We start from the raw sequence: 19718 nt of genomic DNA on the forward strand, positions 1-19718 counted from the left end.
TGGGACATCCATTTCTTCAATAAGTTCTCTTACACGCAGCGACAAAGGAAGTCTCAAAGAGGGTCTGTTACGGAAAAGTGTTTCGCACGTTAAGTCGTTTACTGTCGTGAAACACGGATGTTCCTTGTTAGAGCGCACTTTAAGGAAGTAGGTGAAGCTGATGTATGTTCTCTGAAAATGTAGTGACTACTCGTCTGACTCTGCATATAGACTTTCGACGGGGCTTGTTCTATATGCGCCAGTGGCGAGGCGGATACCCAGATGATGAACGGGGTCTAACATCTTTAGCGCGCTCGGTGCGGCGGAGTGATAAACCACGGCACCATAGTCCAGTCGTGATCTAACTAGGCTCCTATAAAGATTTAATAAACACTTTCTGTCGCTACCCCATGTTGCGTGGGATAAGATTGTAAGTAAATTCATTGTTTTGAGACATTTTGCTTTAATATATTTTATGTGTGGGATGAGTGTAAGGCTGGAGTCAAGTATGACCCCTAGGAATTTGTGTTCCCTGTTTGCGGGTATTCGTTGCCCATATATTTCAACAGTGGGATCTGCAGCAATCCCTTTTTTCCTGGTGAAAAGAACGCAAGAACTTTTGTTGGGGTTCACTTTGAACCCGTTTTCGTCTGCCCACTTGGACACTTTGTTTAAGCATTGTTGTACCTGCCTCTCACAGACTGTTAGGTTGCAGGATTTGAAACCTACTTGTATGTCGTCTACGTAGACGGAATAGAAAATAGATGGGGGTAATGTTTTACGAAGCGTGTTCATTTTAACTACAAAGAGCGTGCAGCTCCGTACGCGTCCTTGGGGTACCCCAGTTTCCTCTATGAATACACGGGACAGTGCATTACCTATTTTCACTCGGAATGTGCGCGCTAGATGGTCGGTTGTAGATTGTCCTACTCTAGAACCACACTGATGCGGATCAAGAAATTTATTTAATTCAAGGAAGTGTAAAAGTCGACGGTTTATCATTTTTTCAAAAAGTTTGCATATACAACTTGTGAGGGCAATCGGGCGGTAACTTGTTACTAATGTGGGGTCTTTGCCCTGTTTAAGAATCGGAACGACGAAGGCTTCTTTCCATGCGGTAGGGAGGTATCCCGCAGCCCATATTGCGTTAAAAAGTGCTAGCAGAGTAATTTTAGTATCACTGGGGAGGCGTTTAATCATGTCGTACATGATCCTGTCCGGTCCAGGTGCGGAGCTCTGACATGCAGTCAGCGAGGCTCTCAACTCTGCAATGTTAAAAGGAGCGTTGAAGGGTTTGTTTTGTCTGCATTTGCGGTCGATAGCCTTGTGTTCTGCTACTTGTTTGTGTTTTAGAAATGCCTTGGAGTAATGGTTAGAACTGGAAACGTGCTGGAAGTGTTCGCCAAGGGCGTCTGCTTGGTCTTCCAAGCAGTTTGCTTCACTGTTTACTAGGGGCAACGGATGAATTTCTTGCCCCTTAAGCCTTCTCAGCCCATTCCATACTTTTGTTTCTTGAGTATACGAGTTTATATCAGATAGAAACCTCTGCCAGCTTGCCCTCTTTGCCAGTCGTCGCGTCCTTCTTCCTTGCGATTTAACCTGTTTAAATTCTATTAGATTTTCTGCTGTAGGACTTTCGCGTAGTTTGCTCCAAGCTTTATTGTGTCTCTTGCGCGCCTCTCTACAATCGTCATTCCACCAGGGGACCCGTCTTTTGGATGAAGTGCTTCTTGTTTGAGGAATGGACTTTTCAGCGGCGTCAATGATAAAAGCGGTGAAGTATGAAACAGCATGATCTATAGTAAAATTATCTATAAAATCCCGTGATATGTGGGTGGATTCCCTAAAACGTTCCCACTCAGCTGAGACCAATTTCCAGCGAGGGAAGTGTGGACGCAAGTGATGTTTGTTTACAAAGTTCAGCGTTACTGGGAAATGATCACTTCCGAATGGGTTTTTAATTACATACCATTCTAAATCAGGAAAGATGGAAGCGGAGCCGATCGAAAGGTCTATTGATGAGTACGAGTTATGATGTGGATTATAATACGTTGGTTCTTTCTTGTTAAAGAGGCACGCACCGGAGGTTAAAAGGAAATTTTCAATGAGTCGTCCTCTCGCGTCGCATCGCGAGTCTCCCCACATTGTGTTATGAGCGTTAAAATCTCCCACGAGTATATAGGGTTTGGGGAGCTGGTCAATGAGCTTATAAAAGTCTGTTTTTTCGAGACGCTGGTTCGGCGGTATATATATGGAACACACAGTTACTATTTTATTAAAAAGAATAGCCTGGACTGACACTGCCTCAAGGGGCGTGTTAAGAGCGACAGGTCGGCAAGCTACCGCCATGTCGGCTATTATTGCTACACCGCCGGAGGCATTAGCCTCCTCACGGTCTTTGCGGAAGATGGTGTAGTTTCTAAGAAAATTTGTATTGGTAGGTTTGAGATGTGTCTCTTGAACACACAGCAGCTTCGGATTGTGTTTGTGTATTATTTCTCTAATGTCGTCGAGGTTATGGAGAAGTCCTCTCACATTCCACTGTAGTATTTGTGTATCCATTATGCTATATGTGTTGGGTGCTGTGTGTTTAAGAGACTGAGGTTAGCTCACGGGCCTTTTTCAGGCGCCGTGACGGGAGTTTTGTCTCTTTTGGAGCGGTCGAGAGCGCCTCGCCGCTTCTTAGGCGCTGGTGGCGCCGTCTCGCTGGTGGTTGTGTCCATCGCCTCTTGCGAGGCTCTGAACACGCGCTTTTATGAGCGCTTTGTTTGGCGTGAAGGCCTCGGCACGTTGGACGAGGCCTTTGGGGGCACCTGCCCGGAGGTAGGTGGCCCCGTCTGCTCGATTGGCGCAGCAGCGCTAGCTGCAGCCGCCGGGAGGGGGGGGGGCGGATGGCGTTACTGCCGCCTCACTGGGTGTGAGTCGGACAGCCGCCGGAGACCGTTGTGGCGCTGCCCCCTGACGCGCCACTTCGGCAAATGTGTTTTTGGGCAGGTAGGATACTCGCCTGCGTGCCTCCTTGAAACTAATATTTTCCTTGACTTTTATCGTCACAATTTCTTTTTCTTTTTTCCAGGATGGGCACGACCGCGAGTATGCGGCGTGCTCCCCTTCACAGTTTACACAATGGAGAGTGTTCTCCCAAGCTTCAGAGGTATGTTCGTGGGCACTGCACTTCGCGCAGGCTTGACGGCCTCGGCAGCTCTGCGAACTGTGGCCGAAACGTTGGCATTTGAAACATCTGAGCGGATTGGGCACATGTGGCCGAACACGGAGCTTCATGTACCCTGCCTCGATTGACTCGGGCAGGACACTTGATCCGAAGGTGATTATCAAGTGCTTGGTTTGGATTTCTTTGCCATCTCGCCTCATCTTAATTCTTTTCACATTGATTACATTCTGTTCACTGAAGCCCTCCAAGAGTTCAGCCTCAGTCAGCTCCAGCAAGTCATCGTCCGACACAACGCCGCGGGTGGTGTTCATAGTACGGTGCGGGGTTACTGTTAGTTGGTTATCCCCAAATGACACAAGCTTAGGCAGTTTCTCGTATTGTTTCTTATCGCGGAGCTCCAGGAGGAGATCACCGCTTGCCATCCTGGTCGCCTTATAACCGGCTCCAAAAACATCAAAGTCTTTGATACAAGGAACGGTGAAATAGTACGCACTGGTTTGCCGGGTTTTTCCGAGTGAACTACATGGAAACGTGGGAAGTTGTGGACTTGGCGTCCGAAAAACTGAAAAACTTCATCGGTGCGCCCTCTTTTCTGAGGGCGATCAGGGAGTGGAGGAAAGGTGCTATTCATAAATACTTGTGAAATTTCGGCAGTAACGCCAGCCACCCACCGTGGAGTCCTACAAGGTGACGCTGCAGGGCCTGAAAAACAGGGCCTGCAAACGCCAGCTGTACGTTACCACTATAACTAAATATGAAATAACCTAGGTTGGCTATTCACACAAGGTTAACCCTTGCTGCCTGGAAAAATTGGAAATGAAGAGAAGCTAGGAGAAGACAGGAAAGATGAAAAGTGAGAGAAAGACGAAGGCTAGAGGGAGAGAGAGACAGGAAAAGGCAACTACCGATTTCCCCCGGGTGGGTCAGTCCGGGGGTGCCGTCTATGTGAAGCAGAGGCCAAAGGGGTGTGTTGCCTCCGCCGGGGGGCCTTAAAGGTCCAAACACCCAGCATCAGCTCAACCCCCAGGATCCCCCTTTCCCCAGACACGGCTAAGCCGCGCACGGCTACACGCGGGAGGGTCCAACCCTCGTGTGCTCGGGTACGTGGTGTCGCCACACACCAAACACCTGCTGACGCAGACGGCCCTGTTTAAGAGACTCTTTAATCTCTTTTTTTAATACTCTAAAGTTTTTAATAGTTTTTAATACTCTAATACTTTTTAAAGTTTAATACTCTTTAATCTGTGTACGTGTGACGTGCTTCCAAGTCATCCTGTGTCATCCCCCTTGCCGACTGATTAATGTACCGTGATAAAGGCTGCTGCTTTTTCTTGCTAGGTAGAACCATGCCTTGGTCTTAGGTGGACGTTTCAGATTTGCACATGCAAAATGGAGCCATTTACCAGGACACTGTCGGCTACTGCACTTAACCCGGGATCGTGGACCGGGATCGTCAGTGGGCTCCATGCTACAGTTATATCGAGCACTTTTTCTCGGATTGCTACGTTGTAGTTCTCCCGTGCTTGCTAAAACATGCAAGTCAAATCTTCGAGGACTACAGAGCGTGCAAGCACAGGCACTACGTGTTTGCCTAGGACTTCCGCGGAGCGCCTCAACAGCAGGAACCATTATAATGGCTCGAGACCATCCGATCACGACTTACATTAGCATCGACACGCTTAGGGCCCATGTTCGTCATGTTTCACGCATGCAATCAAGCTCTCTCGCCTGCCTGCCAGAACGACGACCACAGGCGTCCTTCTCCAACGAGGTCAGCATCCATCGTGCCTGTCTACCATCGGGCTTCACACCCTCAGCACGTTCAACCTCAGCTTTGTCGTGTTTAAAACAACCTCAAGTGCGTCTCACGGTTCCAGGGATAAGAAAGAAGACCGACCTGTCTACTTTGGCCCTGAAGCAAGCAGCTCTGGATTGTTTGAGCACTTTCTACTTTGACCGAGTCCACATATATACGGATAACTCTTCCACTCAGACCAGCTCCACCGGCGCAGTGGTTATACCATCACGATCAATTAGCGTCCGATACAAGATTTCTCACATGACAAAATCGACCGGATCGGAGCTTGTTGCCCTCCGAGGTGCCGTTGATTACATTAACAACCAACCCGCTAATCGGTGGGCAATATTATGCGATTCGAAGGCGGCCTTACAATGTCTTCTGTCATCTCTTCGTCGCGGGTCGTGTGAACAACTATTGTCGGAGATACGAGAAATGCACCATCGTATGATAGCGAAAGGACACGACGTCGTGTTTCAGTGGCTGCCTGGCCATTGCGGTATCTCCGGCAACGACCTCGCTGACGAAGCTGCTAGAAAAGCACACGAAGGAGCAACCCTTGTTTCTGTACCTTTATCGCGGACCGACGCAGCCCAACACCTAAGCAAGGTAGCACACCGTATGACATTAGAGAAGTGGCACACACCTGAATTCACCCAAGAACGATTGCATTCCCTCGACCCCTCTATGCAACTGCGGCTGTTACCAGGGCTTCTGCGAAATGAGGAAACAATGCTGTGCCGCTTACGCTTGGGCGTCGCATTCACCAATGCATATACGTTTTTGATTGGAATGACTGATAGCGCCGACTGTAATGCCTGCGGTGCCGAGGAAACTATAGAACATCTACTGTGCTACTGCCCATCTTTTCAAAACGAAAGACATGACCTCTGCACAGCTCTCAATCAGCTAGATAGAACACCGTTCACCTTGAAGAAGATCTTGGGACCATGGCCTCGCATATCGCAGCTACAAAAGGCCACAAAAGCTCTGCTGCGATATTTGAAGGCTACTGGATTGAATCAGCGTCTGTGATCTGGACTGAGTGACCGAACGATATACCCAGTAGACTTTCCTTTCTTCTTTTAATCTTTCCGTCCCCTTTTCCCTTTCCCCAGTGTAGGGTAGCCAACCGGGCTCAGTCCTGGTTAACCTCCCTATCTTTCCTTTATCATTTGCTCTCTCTCTAACCATTTCACCGTATCCAGCACCACCGCAGTAACAGTAGCATTCACTGTCTGCTGAACTTTCATCACATGTAAGCATTGTTTCTTGCTGTGGCAAGCTAGTCCAGTGTTTAAATAAAAGCTGCGAGAGCAAAACCTGTTCGAAGAATGCTTTGGACTTCTGCGTCATTTCTTTGCAGAAAGACAAATCAATAGAATGTCTGATGGTGTCCACAGAACGAAATCACAGTACTGCCGCTGACACACGTAGAGTTGTAGTTGTACTTGGTAGAAGTATGCATGGCTTCTCTTCAGTCGTGCACTGTCATCACATAGCTCCAAGCAGCCACCTTTCTGCTTCAGCATATCGCCCACACAGACTGCTGAATAGGGACACTTAATTTCTAGCACGCCATCATGACAGCATTCACATTAAATCAAGCCATCTGGGCTGGCGGCTAGGTAGGGTGCCTCTGCAGCAATGTGTAGGCCAGAGCTATGACACACAAATTTCTCCGGCTTTCTCATGCAGTCATTGCCGAGATGTAAACCTTCCTGGCTACTATTTTTTTTTCTTTCCCCCAATCGGTTGCCCTTGAAAAGAACTTCTGCTCTTCGGTATAGCACATCCTCTTGACGCTTATGGACGGCTTGTAGAGGGGTGTTCGGCAGGCTGCATACACGGTCGATGATGTCACCCTTCCTGCTCGGAATGCAAACCAAACAGAAGATGCTGACTGCTCCCTTGTTGCTGCCTCTACAGCCTGACGTACCTGCATGTTCAAAACAGAGGCCACTCAAACAGTGAAGGTGTTGCAATGCACCAAGTTTATAAACTGGCATCACTCACGTTGACCACTGGCATGGAAAATACAAGTACTTTGCCATTCTGCCCTTTACGTAACAGGCTAAAGCCCTTATGCCAAGATTGTTAGAAATATTTTAGCAAAATACTGCCTGAAGGAACGCATAAATTCCACTCTCCTTACGTGCCTTACGGAAACCTTAACTGACCAGTAAATGTACTCTTCTTAAAAATGCAGCTTTCACACCTCAGGCGCACCAAAATTGCATACTACTACGCTATCGTAAGAGCACCACAATGCTACAGCTTGTTAAGCACACCAAGCTTGAACGTTTACATGATGTCAAAAGCAATGTGCTGCTTACCTTCAGTCCTACAGTGAACGCTTGTGCAAACATCTGGCCCTCCTCTTGAATGTTGTTCCATGTTGCTGGTTTTATACGGGTCAGCTCCCCAAGAACAGCTGTTGAATACTTGTGAGACAACGGAATGAAGTCATCGCTATAACCCTTTGTGAGTGAGAGCACTGCAGACTGCGCTCCAGTATTTTTTACACTGGTCAGGAGGGCAGCCCATTCTTCTTTTGATGGCCTCTCGATCTGAGCTTTACTTTTCTTCGCAGAAGTATGCTTTGTTTAACTGAGACGCCGTCTTTTTGCATTGGATGATGAAAAGTTCATCTCAGCAATTGATACACAGGCCACATTCGTCATATAAGGTGGCAATCATTTGTTTGTCTTGTTTGTGCAGGCCTGGCTCTCTTGAAATGAAGCTGCTGCCTCCAAATAAAAAAGAACTGCGCCTAAGTGAGAACGGCTTCACCAAGGCCCGCCATGCACGTACAGTGTGCTGCCTTCACCATTCCGTCTTCTTTAATAATAATTCATGGCTCCAGTGGTTGTGTCGAAAGTGACTTCAAATGGTTTATCTGTAAATGCAATGAATAGAATTGTTTAGAATTATTAAACATCTTCGAAATGGTTTAGCCTGCTTAAACCATATGGGTACAGTATCTGATAAACATTCACAATTACAATGCTTTAAATCTATCCCGCGACACATCATTCGCTCCAAGTAGTGGGCTATGCAGTACAACTTTACACACTCGTGGGCTTACACACTCGTACACACACCGATCACACCGGTATGCTTAGTGAAGTGTTGCTTACCTTCGGTTCTACAATGAACGCTCGTTCAAACATGCTATGCTGCGCGCTGTCCATACTGCTCATCGCCGAGAAAAGCGCACTCACGAGATAGGGAGATCTAGTGCTTTAAGTTCACGAGTTGCGGTCTACATTACCGAATAAAGCGATTCCAACACCTAATCAATTGATTCCATCAGAACCTTAAAACACACACTGCTGCGCGGTACTGTGAGGATCCGCGTACGCCGTATCTGCTGTAGCCAGCGTGTGCGCGAATCCTTGAATTTCAGTTCCTCCACGCGTGCGTGAAACCGTCTGTGCATACTTTTCCCGTCAGCCATGCAACGAGCGCACGATCGCTTCTGTGAAGCGACGGTGAGCTGGGTTTCAAATCTCAGCTTTCATCTGCCAACGCTCGCTCGTACGCAGCCCTAGCTGACGCGTCCTTGAACCATCCAGTCTTATTACTCTGTTCTCGTTTAAACAATTTAAATACTTTCCTCTATGTAGCGCTGTGTTGCCACGCCTGCCTCGCCATCAGCATCCCACCGTGACGCCGCTCCGTGCGTTCGTCAGCATTAGCGCAGAGACTTTGAGACCGCTTGTCTGGATTCAAAACGTGCTTCAACAGACTCACCTTTCCACGTACGATGATGACGTCGTCCACCTTCTTCAGCTGCGGCTCTTGAACGAAACCGCTTGTCAGGTAGTTATGCGCTTTGAGCGACCTTTTTTTGCTTTTAGTTGCTCATGTGTAACGTAGCTAGTCGCGTGAACTAAATTATCCTTGATGTCGGAGACCTCTACCTTTGGCACAAGCTCGACATCAAAGCACAGCTCGTCCGTGCCCAGCAGCAGTGGGCCAACACCGCCGCAAAGCTTCACTTTTTCTACGTAGCGCTTTCTTGCTGCTTCCTCTCAGCCTTGCGCATATGCGCTCAAACTGATTGCAGGCTCATCGCCCATGACTTCGCAGCGTCTTTGCGTTCTTGGAAGCTCTTGCGGTGACTGTTAGTACACACCAGGAATTTTTAATCCAAAGGGAATCCGCCAACTAAACGATAAACCGAGCACGGCACACAGCTAATACATGGTGACACGGATGCGACTTGAAGTGGACAAGATCATGGCGCACGCTTTTGCGGAGGGCGCTGCCATGGTTGCCAGTGCTACTCGCGGCGTGGTGGTGACGTCATGTGAATACAACCTATATGCGTGTAATAAAAGCTTGGGGCTGTGAGCTGTTTGGTGCATTACCGTTAGGTACCTTGCGCGCATATTTTGCCTCCTGGCCACGTCAAATTGCAGCCGGCCTGTGGAATGGGTCGTGGCGTGAGCTGCACATGAGAGCGGTATATTGCCTCCGTCAAGATCGTCAGTGCGTGCACAGAACCATTCAGTAGTCTGGTTCAGGGAGGGATGCGCGAAAGAACGAGGACGTAAGAAAACACTGCTATGACGAGTTGTTCCGTCAGATCGTGTTACATCGCGCTTTTTTTTCTAAGATCATCTTGCTCGAGCGAGATGATCTTGGAACAGCATTACTACTACTTTTTTACAGCTTTGCTGCAGCTCATTTAATCATCACCTGCATTCTTTTAATTAGACAAATAATGCAAAAGAGCCAGTGCCGCCGTGCCTGCTGCATTCACGCTTACATTTCCTGAAGACGCGGCATCAGCTCTGCTACTGCGTGATATAGGATCACTATCATAAGAAAACTAAAAAGAACAAACGAAATTGATTCAGTAAGTGTGGTGAAATGTTGCGAAGCGTGATAAACGTGCTTGCCTCGCAAGATAGATTGAATAAATCGGCGTCCTGAAGTCGCAGTAGGCATGTGTGAAGCATACCCAAGAGTATTGCAGTGAAGTATGTCAAAAGTGAAGAGGGGCAACAGTCACGGAACATATATATGTTCTTTAATGATGTACGCGCGCAACCGCCGTCTCTTGTTGCATTAGGCGCACCGTGGCGCCTAATAAGTGCAGGCCTTCAGAGCTATTTCAGACGTGGTTGTGACGCTTTGACGCTTTTTCTGAACTTTTGATTTCTTCCATAATAGCTACGTAATTCGTCGTTTCCTGTCCAACTGCTCTGGTCATATGCAAGTCAAGGTGTTCTCATTAGCCGAGCGCAGTTTTCGAAAGAGAAACGACGCCTTTGTACCAGTTGCCGTCGCCCATTTGCAGCACAGTCAATGTCATTTTGTATGTCACTGGGAGACCACCGAACGCGGGGAACTCACTCGCACGCGTGGAACTGCATAACTAGCCATGAGATCAGCGTGCCTCTTGAGCAGCTGCCTTGCATCAAAGGCCAGGCATCCTAGCTATGCTTCACCGCAAAACTTTTGTATGTCTAACCGCTTAAAATATTTGTACTGCGGTGAAGCTAACCTTACGAAACCGAATTTCGCAACGCTTTTAGACTCCTGCATCTCTACCAGCCACTACCAAACGCTTGTCGGCACGTCTCTTAAAGGCCCAGCTAAATCTCCCCTGTTGGGAGTTGGGGAGACTCACATATATGAAAACTTCCAAGGAAAGCAGTTGCCCTGATGAAGGCAAGCTCCCCTGTCGAAACATTTGCACCAGCCTGTTCGACCACCGTTATCACCGCAACATATTTGTCTGTTGCGGTGAAGCATGCCGATATTGGGAAGGATTTACGCGAATTTGGAATGTAGAGTTTCAGTCAGCGACAAACCTAATGTTCTAGCCTCAACAAAGCAGATTTTCGCGGCAGGATGATGTCTCGAGAACTTTCGTTCGCTAAAGCCATACATGCCAGGTTAGCTCTTGTCAGTGTCAATACGCTTTACCGCAATACTGAAAAGGCCTCACTTCAGGATATGCCCGCCGTAGTTCGCCAAAACCTTACGTGACTGTTCACTACAGAACACATCCTGTATTGCAGTGAAACATAATAAAGCACATTTGTCAGTTTAAAATGTAATGAACGAATGAATGTTTGATGTTTTATGGCGCAAGGGACAATTATGGCCAAAGAGCGCCATGTCCATGTTAATGAGTTTTGCAGTGAAATCATGAGTTCTATGAAGTTGGTCTGACGTGGCTGTAGAGGGGCCTTAAAAATGATCGCGCCAAAGTGCGTAAAATCTGTATAATAAGATTATGGCGATGACTTATGACGTGTTCTATGAACAATAAGACGCATTTAAAAAGAATGATATGATGTCTAAAAATGTATCAGGTTATATAAGATATGCTAGAGCACTACTGCCTCCTTAGAGCCCTTGAAACACAAGGGCCTGGAAGCATGTGCTATTCAAAGCAATTATCGCAGCGGCATCCTCTGGAGCGAGGATGCTCTACGAATTTAATGGGCTTATAACGTGTAGAGCTACATCCTTTAAGAAGTCGAGGACTGCCTTGGTGTTAAAAAGCGGTTCCTTACCAAGAAACATAGCCGGGTGTAGAGGGATGTAATAACGGTATGCAAGCGGAAAATGTTTCTTTCAGGTTCAGCTTTCCGACACTCCAAGAGGACATGGAGGACGGTCAGCCTCTCACCGCATCTGCCACAAGTTGGAGGTTCACTTCAAGTAAGTAGAAAATGATGGGTTCCAAATGTGTGTCCTATTCTGAGGCGACAGAATAGGACATCTGTTCGCCGAGATTTTGTTGGGGAGGGCCAAAAACCTAACTGTGGCTTTATAACGTGCAGTTTATTATTTACTTCTACGTCCCACATGTGTTGCCAGTGGTTTCGGAGTTTCCTTCTTAAGAAAGGCTTCAGGTCTGTGACAGGGACCGAAGCAGTAGGATTAGTTGCATGCAATGAAATTGATGTGGCCATCTGGTCCGCTAGAACGTTCCCCTCGATGCCCCTATGTCCAGGCACCCAGCATATAATCACATGTTGGTTAGACATATATGCTTTACACAGTACGGAGTAGAGTTCATTGATTACCGAATTTTTGTGGCTACAGAAAGACATCAAGGCCTTCACAACACTAAGGGAGTCCGTATATATAACTAATTTCTTGAGTTTTGATTTATTAATATACTTTACGGCCGACAGCAGGCCGTAGGCCTCAGCCGTAAAGATACTAGTTTCCGGATGCAGTACATCCGTTTCCGAGAAGGATGGACCGACGTCTGCATAGGACACCCACTCACGTGTCTTCGATGCGTCTTTGTAGAACTCGGTGCAAGCGTACTTGTACTGGAGTTCCAGGAAATGCATTTGGATTTCAACCTCTGGAGCGTGCTTAGTAACTTGAGTGAAAGATGCATCGCATTGTATAAGCTGCCACTCCCAAGGAGGTAGCAGCTTGGCTGGATGCATTAGGCGAAGCTCGAGGAGTGGAACATGCATTTCATGACTAAGCTCCCTCACACGCAGAGGGCAAGGCTGTCTTACGGAGGGACGATTGCGAAAGAGTGCAGCATATGTCATCTCGTTAACGGTATTATAACACGGATGTTGAGGATTAGAGTGGACTTTCAGAAAATATGTTTGGCTGATGTATGTTCCCTGGAGATGAAGTGACCACTCATTCGATTCTGTATATAAACTTTGTATGGGACTCGTTCTGAAAGCTCCTGCGGCCAAACGGATACCTAGATGGTGAACAGGGTCTAGCATCTTTAGCGCACTTGGAGCGGCAGAATGATAGATCACGGCACCATAATCTAATCGTGAACGAATCAGGCTCTTATAGAGATTAATTAGGCACTTCCTGTCACTACCCCACAAAGTATGGGATAGAAGTTTCATTAGGTTCATTGTTTTCAGAGATTTTTCTTTAATATGATTAATGTGGGGGACGAACGTGAGTCTATAGTCAAGTATAATACCTAGGAATTTGTGCTCTTTGTTGAAAGGAATTTGTTGTCCACACAGTTCTAAGGCAGGATCGGGGACGAGGCCTCTCTTTCGTCTAAAAAGAACACAAGAAATTTTGTGAGGATTGATTTTAAATCCGTTTTTCTCTGCCCATTTGGATACTTTGTTCAAACCATGCTGTACCTGTCTCTCGCACACTGCGAGGTTACAGGATTTAAAACCTATTTGAATGTCGTCCACATAGAGTAAAAAAATGGCCGGTGGTAATGAAGCACGAAGCGTGTTCATCTTCACTATAGAGAGCGTGCAGCTAAGCACGCCTCCTTGGGGTACACTAGTTCCTTGTGTAAAAGGACGTGACAGTACATTGCCGACTTTTACACGGAATGTGCGATTGTACAAATAGCTTTCTATGAGGTTTAGCATGTTACCATGAATGCCCATTTCTGCCACGTCTCTCAAAATTCCGTAGCGCCACGTTGTGTCGTATGCCTTCTCCATATCAAGGAATATGGATAGGAAAAACTGTTTGTGTACAAATGCGTCATGGGTGTTTCCTTCGATGCGTACAAGATGGTCAGTTGTGGAGCGCCCTTACCTAAATCACACTGATAGGGATCAAGCATGTTGTTCAGTTCAAGGTAATGTATGAGTCTGCGATTAATCATTTTTTCAAATACCTTACAAAGGCAACTTATGAGGGCTATCGGGCGGTAACTTGCCACTGAGGAAGGGTCTTTGCCTTGTTTCAAAACAGGGACCACAATGGCTTGTTTCCATGCGGTTGGAAGGTATCCCACAGCCCAAATTGTGTTACAAAGTGCAAGTAGTGCAACTTGCGTGTCATTGTGTAGGTTTTTGATCATTTCATACATTATTCTGTCAGATTCAGGTGCAGAGCTCTTGCATGCGCTCAAGGCAGCTCTAAACTCCGCAATACTAAAAGGACGGTTGTATGGTTGATTCTGACGACATTTTCTTATGAAAGGCTTACATTCTTCTATTTGTTTGTACTTGAGAAAGGATTGTGAATAATTTGTTGAACTTGAGACGCTCTCAAAATACCCCCAAGTGAGTCTGCCTGGTCTTGCAGTGCATCGCCCTGTGTGTTTACCAGAGGGAGTGAATATGTTTGCCGCCCTCTAATCTTATTAACCCTGTCCCAGGCTTTGGCCTCATCTCTGAACGAGTTAATACTCGATAAAAACTTGTGCCAACTCTCTCTTTTGGCCTGTCGGCGGATTCGCCTGCCTTGGGCCTTTACTTTCTTAAAGTTAACAAGATTCTCCGCAGTGGGAGAAGCGCGTAGCAACCCCCACGCCTTGTTCTGATTCTTACGGGCGACCCACATTCGCTGTTCCACCACGGTACACGTCTTTTGCATGCCAAACCGCCCACTTCGGATATGCATTTTGATGCGGCATCTATTATGAATGCTGTAAGAGTATCTTACAGCAGCATCAATCTCTAAAGAAGACATGTTAGCCCATGAGATGCTAGTGAGAGTTCGAAATTTCTCCCAGTCGGCTGTGTCTATCTTCCGCCTAGGAGCTTGTGGAGGATATTCGTTTTCTTTAGATGTTCTTATCAGTACGGGGAAGTGGTCGCTCCCGTAAGGATTGTTCGTAACTTCCCATTCGAGTTCGGGCAGTATAGACGGGGAAACTATACTAAGATCTATTGAAGAAAAGGTTCAGTTTGCTAGAGAGTAATATGTGGGTTCCTTCTTATTCAGCAAGCACGCACCTGAACAAAAAAAGAACTGTTCAACAAGACGACCTCGCGCTTCTATACGAGAGTCGCCCCACAGGCAGCTGTGCACATTGAAATCGCCAAGAACAACATAAGGTTCTGGCAATTCGTCTATAAATGACTGAAATTCATGTTTGTTTAATTTGTAGTGTCGGGGTACGTAAAGCGAGCAAATTGTGATGAGTTTATATAGAAGAACAGCTCGAAACGCCACTGTTTCAAGGGGCGTTTGTAGCTGTAAAGGTTGACATGCTATACTTTTATGAGTGAGAATCGCAACACCACCCGATGATGCGACGGCGTCATCGCTATCTTTGCGAAACGTAACATACGTACGGAGAAAGTTTGTGTGTTTGGATTTTAAGTGTGTTTCCTGTAAACACAGCACTTTTGGATTGTGTTTATGGATGAGTTCTTGCACATCATCAAGATTCCTAAGAAGACCTCTGACGTTCCATTGAATGATTTGTGTATCCATATTAAAGAAAATTGGTGCTGTGTTTATGGAAACGGAAGTGATGTCTTAGGTTACAGAGCTCTTTCGAGGCCCTGTAATCAGGGTTCTGCCCTTTCTGGAGCGTTCGAGGGAGCCTCGCCGCTCCTTAGGCGCTTGGTGCGCCTTGAGGATAGGTGTAGTATCCATTGCCTCTTGTGAGACGCCGGACACATGCTCTTGCGCGCGAGAATTTACCAGCGAGGGTCCTGCCTTGGAGGGCAAGACCCCTGCGCCCACAAGCCCGGAGGTCGATGGGGCTCCCTGGGGGATTTGGCTGCGCCGGCTGTTGCCAGCGCTGAAAGGGGTAGGGGAGGTTGGGGCAGTCTCAGCTGCGCCCCCCTTCGGGGTCGGTGGCCCCGTCTGGTGGGTTGACGGAGCAGCGCTAGCTGCGACCACCGTGGGGGCAGATGGCGTAACTGCCGACTCGCTGGTTGTGGGTCGGACAGCCGCCGGTGGCCGTTGTGTCGCTGCCCCCTGACGCGTCACATCGGCAAAACTTTTCTTGGGCAGGTATGAAACCCGCCTGCGTGCCTCTTTGAACGATATTTTCTCTTTTACTTTGATCGTTACTATTTCTTTTTCCTTCTTCCAAGAGGGGCACCACCGCGAGTACGCGGCGTGCTCCCCATCACAGTTTACACAGTGGAGAGCGTTCTCACAAGTTTCAGTAGTGTGTTCTTGGGCACTGCATTTAGCACAAGTTTGGCGGCCTCGGCAGCTCTGCGAGCTGTGGCCGAAGCGCTGGCATTTGAAACAACGGAGTGGGTTTGGCACGTACGGCCTGACACGGAGCTTGATATACCCGGCCTCGATTGACTCGGACAAAACACTCGAACCAAAGGTGATTATTAAGTGCTTCGTATGAATCTCTTTACCTTCTCGCCTCATCTTAATTCTTCTGACATTGATCACATTTTGTTCGCTGAAGCCCTCCAGGAGTTCCGCTTCAGTCAGCTCAAGCAAATCATCATTCGACACAACACCATGGGTTGTGTTCATTGTACGGTGCGGGGTTACTATAATGTGGGTCTCCCCAAATGACACTAGCTTCGGTAATTTGTCATATTGATTCTGGTCGCGGAGCTCCAAGAGGAGGTCGCCGCTTGCCATCCTCGATGCCTTGTAATCTGGACCAAGAACATCAGTCAAGGTCTTTGACACAAGGAACGGTGAAATGGTTCGCACTGGTTTGTCTGAATTTTCAGACTGAATAACGTGAAAGCGGGGGAAGTTCTGGATATGGCGTCCGAAAAACTGGAATAAATCTTCGGTGCGCCCTCGTTACTGGGGGCGATCAGGAAGTGGGGGGAAAGGAGTTTCCATGAAAATATATAAAAATTCGGCAACAGCGCCGACCGCCCACCACGGAGCCCAACGAGGGGACGCGGCAGAGCTTCCATACAAGTCTGCACGACGCCAGTCGTACGCCGGCACTATAACCGAATATGGTGTACCCAAGGTTGGATATCCACACAGGGTTAACCCTTGCCGCCAGGAGAAAAGAAGTAAAAAGAAGAGAGAAGGAGACAGGAAAGGTCAAAAAGTGGGAGATAAAGACGAAGATTCGAGGACGGAGAAACAGGAAAAGGCGACTGCCGATGTCCTCCAGGTGGGTCAGTCTGGAGGTGCCGTCTATGTGAAGCCGAGGCCGAAAAGGTGTGTTGCCTCCGCCGGGGGGCCTTAAAGGTCCAAACACCCAGCATCGGCTCAACCCCCAGGATCCCCTTTTCCCCAGACACGGCTAAGCCGCGCACGGCTACACGCGGGAGGGTCCAACCCTCGTGTGCTCGGGTACGTGATGTCGCAACACACTAAACGCCTGCTGACGCAGACGCCCCTGCGGGGACCGTGGGAAGTTCGGGCTTCGGCGTCCAAAGAACTGGAAAACATCGTCGGTGCGCCCTCTTTTCTGAGGGCGATCGGGAAGGCGAGGGAAGGAGCTAGCCATAGACAAATTTAAATTTCGGCAATAACGCCAGCCACCCACCATGGAGCCCTACAAGGGGACGCTACAGGTACTGTATGTACAGGTCCTGTAAACGCCAGCTGTACGTCATCACTACAACCAACTATGAAATAACCTTGGGTAGCTATTCACACGAGGTTAACCCTTGCTGCCTGGAAAATTGGAAGTAAAAAGAATCCAGGAGAAGACCGGAAAGGTGGTGAGAGAAAGACGATGGCTGGAGGGAGAGAGAGACAGGAAAAGGCAACTACCGATTTCCTCCGGGTGGGTCAGTCCGGGGGTGCCGTCTACGTGAAGCCGAGGCCAAAGGGGTGTGTTGCCGCCGCCGAGGGGCCGTAAAGGTCCAATCACCCGGCATTGGCTCAACCCCCAGGATCTCCTTTTCCCCGGACTCGGCTAAGCCGCGCACGGTTAGGAGAGTCCAACCCTCGTGTGCTCGGGTACGTGGTGTCGCAACACACCAAACGCCTGCTGACGCAGACGCCCCTGCGGGGTGTTTAGAATGTGAAGGCCCCTGCTCTTCGCTTTTCTGATATTATGATAATCAGTTTAATGAGAACACGTATTCACTGCTAGAAAACATTCACATTGAAATGGAGACAAGAACACTGATGGCAGCCTGTGTGATGTTTATCCCTTTGCTTTGTTGTGTACATGTCATGTTGCAGTTATTAAATTTTCCTGTACTTTGTAAGGTGCTGATGTACAGGACATTACATCGCAAGGAGCCACTGCGTAATTGGTGTTCAAGGACCAGTGTGATGGCTTTTCACAAGAAAGGTTGGGGTTATTTTGTTCTGAAGGTTTCTTTTTCTTTTAGAGAGGTGGTTTTATGAGAAGAAATCAGATGTCAGGAAATAGACCTCAGTGGCACAGTAGTCTTGGCTGCCTTTTGCTCAAGCGTGTCTCGGACATAATTGAGTGATTTGCACTTGCAACTGGACAGTAGCCTTAGCTTGGGAGACCAGTGGTATGGCACATTTAATAAAACTAGGCAACGCATAGTATTACCAGTCCGAGCAGAGACCTGTTTACATGTGTGTCGCCTTTAACACCTAGATTTCATATGCTGTATAAGTTTATTTATTTATTTATTCATTTATTTCCTCAAAGGTCTCGTGTTGAAACATTACATGAGGGAGTGGGAGTTTTCTTGTTCACTGGAGTTGCACTCGGCTTCTGTCCAAATGGGAGAGCACTTCTGCATAGCTTATTAGGGAAGAACTTTACATACCTTCTTTTTATTTATCTCGCCTACAATCAAGATCAAATGTTTATAGCACGTCAATGTGCTGTGCATGAACCTAACTTACAATGCCATGTTCAACAGCACAGTGCATGTAGCTCGCTAAGAATGCATTCATTGGATTCGTCCCTGTGCTGTGTTTATTTTCTTGAGTGTGCTTAAGTTTTTTACACGTGAATGTTTCAAACTCGGTTTTATTTTCACAGACTGAACATCCCACGTCTTGGTTTGACTTCCTGGTACAGGATACTTGCACTTAACATGGAGTGATGAAGCAGAGCAGTGTACTTTTATTAAATGCGCAGATTTTAGCAGTATAACAGTAGTTCATTAAAAAAATATGTGTGCTGAAAATAACGTGTTCCTGCCCACATTCCTCGTTGTGTAATTATGCTTGTATTCCTGTATTCTCTTCAGCAAAACCACTTTTATGGGGAACTGATCATGCTAAGTCCTCATGAGCATTTTAAAGAACAGCCTTGAACCCTACTGGTGCACTGGTAAAATGTATAGATACAGTTAAATTGAAACAGAAGGCAATATAGCAAGCACCAATGCTTGATGCGGTTTTTGTCAAACTTGTATGTCAGCAATTTTCGCATAAAACGATAGACAGAGCATACTAGCACTACAAAGCACCCATCTTTAATGTTAGGCATACATTACCACAAGCTCTTTAAAAGTGGTCACAAGAGAAATTCTGGCTTTAATGAGAAATTATATATAAGAAAGGCAGCCATGAAAATGTATTAAGAAATTATGCAATGAATAGCATTGGCTCAGTTCAGAGAGCTTCCAAATTTGTCATAAGGCCTTGATAGCTGTGGATGAGGGAACAGTTGTGGCCCTATTTGGAGCATGACAAATTGACATTAAGATCGAAACATACGTGACAACTTGTAATGCAATTAAATACTCTTGCTTTACCTTTAAAACAGAGACAGTGAAATGAAATGAGTGTGAGAATTTCCTTTTCTTTTTACTTCATTTAGGTTCAATGTACTGATTGTAGTAACACAAGAAAGCAGAGGGGGTGAAGCACATTAGAAAAATGCTAGTCTGTTTTTATATTCTGCCTTCTCTACGTTCAACGCTAAGTAAAGTTAACTTGGAAAGCTACGGTAACGCCATTGCTTCAGCCTGTACGGTGCATAACAGCGGCAATCGCCAACCTAACTGCTTGGGTTTACAGTGCCTTATTTGTATTGTACACGTTTTAAGTGCTGAGTTAGTGGAAGATTGATTAAGGTGACCAACATGCTGAACCAGTACTTTACTGAGTAAAATACATGGAGAAGGGTGGAAAGATAGGACAGAGCACAGGGGGTGTGTTCCATGTCCACCTAGTGGAAATGTCCATTTCATCTGCTGCTTA

Source organism: Dermacentor variabilis, chromosome 3 (genome assembly GCF_050947875.1).
Source record: "Dermacentor variabilis isolate Ectoservices chromosome 3, ASM5094787v1, whole genome shotgun sequence".
NCBI classification, from domain to species: Eukaryota; Metazoa; Arthropoda; class Arachnida; order Ixodida; family Ixodidae; genus Dermacentor; species Dermacentor variabilis.